The following is a 5,347-nucleotide window of genomic DNA, read 5'->3' on the forward strand; positions in this document are numbered from 1 at the left end:
TCCCACTAAATGATTATTTCCTTTAAGAAAGGCTCCCTGCGAGAACGCCACTCTGGCATTACTCCAGATAGGAAGCTGCCTTGTGGCTTTTGCTTCTTTTACAGTAATGCATTTCTTCCCCCCGAAGTAAGTCTCCATATGTCCTTCTTCTTTGGCCTTCTGTCATATTGCCGAAAACTTCTAAGTTGTCATCTGGAGATTTCTTTACTCAGAATTGTTTATCCCCAAGATCACAAGAGCATGGGAGGTTTACCCAGACCCTGACCACTTTTCTCTTCTAGGGTGCTCTCTAGGCACCTTCATTATAGCTGCAGCTACAGCAGCATTTCTTCTGTATGTGGCCTTGAATCTTTGATATTTGTTTAATGAAATGGCCATACATGTTCCCAGATGCTAGCTTTCTTGGGACACTTTCAAAGTGCTTTGTGCCCTCAGATTTAGTTTATTCAGTCTGCAAAAAGTTGTGCTCCTTAGACCTCTCTGGGCCACTGCTACCAGTCTCTATCATCTGTGGGGAAATCAGCAAAGCCCTGGGTCACAAGGACTATTCTCATTTGCCCATCACTTCATGATTCCAAATATCATCCAGTGAAAGACTGGAAGGCCATAATACTTCTCTCTCCATTGTGCCTTGAGGGCTGAGCTAGCACATACAGAATAGAATTGATTTTGTTTGTTTGTTTGCTTGTTTGTTTGTTTTTAAGCAAGTATAATGTACAGACACTATTGGTGGAAGACTAGAGAGGGGCAGAGATAGTGGTTTCCTTTGACCGAATGATCACGCTCATATGTGTGGTTCAGGCATATTTGCTTTTTGTTTCTTCTGTGCGTTCTTTTTAGTGAGTTTGTCTCAGAGTGCAAGATTTAAACGGTCCAGGCACACAGTGTCTTCTTGGAGGACCTGTGGATCCCAACAGCATGAAGTCATGATTGCTCAACTCACATGCGAAGATGAATGTAATGAGAAGAATCTCCCAGAGCTGAGGCTAGTTAAAAAAGAAAAGTTGTGAAGATGGCAAGTTTTGAGGTCAAGCCTGGCTTCTCTGTTTCTGTAGCCCTCTTCTTGAATTTACTTTAGGTCTGCTTTTTTGTAGTGCTTTTTTATGACAAAGAGAAAGCTTCTCTATGGGCACAGACTTTCAAAGATCAGAACTCTTCAGTCACTGCTGTTAACTACTCTGTAACCTCAATAATTAAGCCTTTTACTCTGGTCACTTTCTTTCACTAGGGAATTTATGTCAATCCAAGAAAAACAAAAGAGCTAGAAATTTCATCTGTGTTTCATCTAATGGGGAGAAAAAGGAAAATGGAATTGAGCCTAAAAAGATGGCTCCAGGGCACCTGGGTGGCTCAGTTGGCTAAACATCTGACTCTTGGTTTCAGCTCAGGTCATGATGTGACAGTTCATGAGATCGAGCCCTGCATCAGGCTCTATGCTGACAGTGAGGAGCCTGCTTGGGATTCTCTCTCTCCCTCTCTCTCTCTCTCTCTCTCTGCCTCTCCCATGTCTCTCTCTCTCTCAAAATAAATAAACAAGCTTAAAAAAAAAAGATGGTTCCAAATGAAGGTATGTGTTAGAGTAAGGCACTCCTCAAATATACGATACATTCTAATCTGAAGAAATATTTAGACATAAAATAAACCAGCATGAGCAAAAGTTTGAGATAGTTGAAATGTTGTTTCCTTCTGAGACTTGAAATAATTCCCTGGTGGGTACTTTTATTTAAAAATAGAGTATACTGAGTTTGCTTTTCATGATAAAACCAGTTCATGATCACTAGAAAAAATTGAAAAATATAAAAAAGAAGGGAGGAAAAAAAAACTACTTACAGTCCCCACTAGATTGGAAATCATTTAGGGCATAGATGGGATTTTGTAAAAAAAAAAAAAAAAAAAAGACACAGCCTTTGGGATCAGAAAGATCTGGATTTAATTCCAGTTCTAAGTTGCATGACCTTAGGCAAATTCCTTCAATTTGAGCAGATGCTTGATAAATGCAAGATGAGCCAAAAAAAAAAAAAAAAAAAAAAGAAAGGAAAAAAAGCCTGATAATTTTTACATACCAGAGTCATTAGAGAGGAATACTCTCTTTTCTTTTTCATATGTGGCACTGGTTTAGGATCCGTGTTTAACAATCTTTAATGTTCTTGTTTGGGCTTCTTTGTTCTTTGTTGTTGTGAGCTGAACTCTGCATTCCTGGCTTTCTCAATTGGCAATCCCATAACAACCTTATTTTAGCTGTTTTATGGGGTTTTTTTGTTTGTTTTTTTGTTTTTTAAGTAATCTCTACACCCAATGCAGGGCTTGAACTCACAACCCCAAGATGAAAAGTTGGGTGCTCTACTGACTGATTCAATCAGATGCCCCTATTTTATCCCACAACTTTTCTCACTGTAGCTCTTGCCTTTCTCCCCCAGTGCCTCCTTTACCTCTTTGAAACAACTTCAGTCTTGACCTACCAGGCTCAACCGCACCAGTGATGTCTCACTCTCTAACTAGAAAGAGGATGGGCAACCCTTGAACTTGAGCCTGCAAGTCCTTTTTCATTCTTGAAGTAAATGAAAGCTAAAACAGAAATGGCTGATGGGCACCTGGCTGGCTCAGTTGGTTAAGCCTCCACCTTCGACTCAGGTCATGATCTCATGGCTGCTGATTTCAAGTCCCACATCGGGCTCTGTGCTGACAGCTCACAGCCTGGAGCCTGCTTCGGATTCTGTGTCTCCCTCTGTCTGCCCCTCCGCTGTTTGCACTCTGTCTCTCACATTGTCTCAAAAGTAAATAAACGTTAAAAAAAAATTCACACACAAATGAAAATGGAAAAACTGCCAATACCTGATTTCTGTCCCCTATTTTTCCATTTGCAATCATATACTTAGGTACCTTTTGTCCCCATGGAAAAAAAAATATCTAAAGTTCAGACCTACCAATAACAGGAAGAAAAGAAAAAAAAAAAGCGGTTTTTTTTTTGTTTTTTTTTTTTCAAGAATGAAATGTTTTTCCATCAGAGTGGATTCTTAAGCACGTTCTCCACGTATGCGGCCTGCTAGTTGGATGTCTTTTGGCATAATTGTTACACGTTTGGCATGGATAGCACACAGATTGGTGTCTTCAAAGCGGCCCGCCAGATAGGCCTCGCTTGCCCCCTGAAAAGCACCGATAGCCGCGCTCTGGAAGCACAGATCTGCTTTGAAGTCCAGAGCAATTTCTCGCACCAGACACTGGAAAGGAAGTTTGCGGATCAGAAGTTCAGTGGACTTCTGATGACGTCACTGAGGGCCAAGGTACCAGGCCTGTAACGATGAGGTTTCTTCACCCCTCCAGTAGAGGGCGCAGTCTTGTGAGCCTGGCTTTTGTAGCCAGTTGCTTCCTCAGTACTTTACCACCGGTCGATGTGTGGGCAGTCTGCTTTGTACAAGTCATGGTACTGAGACCTCCTTGCTGACCCCCCTTTCTCCTTCGGCTGGAGCTCAGTGAGCTAAAGGTCGTACTGGCGTTAGCCAGCGACGGCCACTTGACAATAAATTATTTAAAAAATAAATAAGAGATGGCAGAGAAGGAATAAATTCTAGGGATAGCAAAAATTGTGATAAAAATTTTAAAAAATAATATTTTTTTCTCTGTTAAAAAAAAAAAAAGAACAACTGGAGACCCGTTTCTTTCCTGGATTGAGTGTAATGAAGGGGTGAGCAATTCATTTGGTTTTTTTGTTGTTGTTGCTGTTTTTACATAGCTGCCTATTTTAGAGTTTCTGTTTTTGAGTACATACTTTTTTAAGATTGATCTCTACACCCAGCATGGTGCTTGAACCTGCAACCCCTAGACCAAGAGCCACATGCTCCACCCACTGAACCAGCCAGGTGCCCCGCTTTTGAATATTTCAATTAATACTAGCATAAATACATAGAGCCCCCAGTGTTAGGTTAGATGACAAGCAGCTATAATTCAAACATGAAAAAATCTTACGTTTTATGTTCTTAGTCACCTGTAATCGCTTGATCTACAGATGCTGCAAGCTTCTTTCCTGAGGAAGTGTCCAGTTAAACCACATGCTGAATTGTGCAAGGAGAGCATGTGTGGTTCATTTGCCTTTTTGATCTCTGGCAGTATCTTCAGAAGAATACAGTCCAAGCTGCTGAGCTGAAGCCATGGGTCTCTTTAACTCCCTTCATGTGGGGACACTTGACATTTTCTCACCTTTCTTGCAAACATGTAAACCTCACAAAGAAAGTTTGAGAAGGAGGTTGAGACTGTTGGGGCAAAAGGAAACGAGAAGCACTCAGAAGCTCCCTGGGTCTCCTCAGCTGCTGGGGCTCCCCAGCCCCAGTGCGAGTGGGGTGTGGAATTCTCAGCCCTTCCAGCCCCCTTCCTCCTCCTATGGGGCTGAGAGGCAGCCTCCTCCCTGTTCTCTGAGCTTCTCTCCTGCCATCACTCCCACCCCGATGACACCTTCCTGCATTTAAATGTTAGTCACCCTTGCTATAGAAGTAGCAAGATCCAGTGGAAAAACACTGGACTAGAAATATGGAGTCTTGAATTCCAGTTCTTGGCCTGATGTCATTGACTTGAACTAATATAGGCAAGTTATCAGCCTCCCTAGAGGTCAGCTTGTACAACCGTAAAATGGACCACCTGCACCTACCTTCTTGACCACACAAGGATCCCTCTAGGATTTGGATGAGGTGATGGCACAAAGGTACCTAAGAGTAAGAAATGCAGGACAAATGTGAGCTCAGTTTTCTCAGGAGCCTCCTGCTTATATTCATGTTTCTTAGTCTGGATTGGATTGCAGGAAGCCAGGGAGGGGACTTTGCATCTGTCTTCACACCGTAGCAATAGCAATGCTTTTATATTCTGAAGAATTAAATTAGAATTTTTTTTCTATTTTTAGCTGTTTTATTTATTTATTTTTTATTATTTATATTTTAATTAGCTAATGTCCAGTGCAATATTGGTTTCAGAAGTAGAACTTAGTGATTCATCACTTACGTACAACACCCAGTGATCATCCCGACAAGTGCCCTCAATACCTATCACCCATCTAGCCCATCCCCCACTTCCCTCCCTGCATCAATCCTCAGTTTGTTCTTTATCGTTAAGATTAAGAGTCTCTTGTGGTTTGTTTCTCTCTCTTATAAAGAATTATTTCAAAAGAATGTCCCTGCCTCCTCCAACCCGGCTGTCTAAGTCACCTCAAAGAGCTTCCCCTTGTTCTTGCTGAGTTCCCGTTCACAATTTTCCGAAAGTTTTGACTCATGAGGACCCCTTCTGTCTTTCCACCTGGTGCCACACACTAGACTGGCTGGCTGGCTGCCTGCCCTGCCCTGCAGGGTGCAGAAAGCTCTAGCTG

General features: G+C 42.0%; 1 pseudogene; it reads right to left on the bottom strand.

Moving 5' to 3' along the window:
• Window positions 1–3,000: 3,000 nt before the first annotated feature.
• LOC106972249 (histone H3.3A-like) lies at window positions 3,001–3,435 on the bottom strand (annotated as a pseudogene).
• Window positions 3,436–5,347: the final 1,912 nt, after the last annotated feature.

The sequence above is a fragment of the Acinonyx jubatus genome, chromosome C2 (genome assembly GCF_027475565.1).
Source record: "Acinonyx jubatus isolate Ajub_Pintada_27869175 chromosome C2, VMU_Ajub_asm_v1.0, whole genome shotgun sequence".
NCBI classification, from domain to species: domain Eukaryota; kingdom Metazoa; phylum Chordata; class Mammalia; order Carnivora; family Felidae; genus Acinonyx; species Acinonyx jubatus.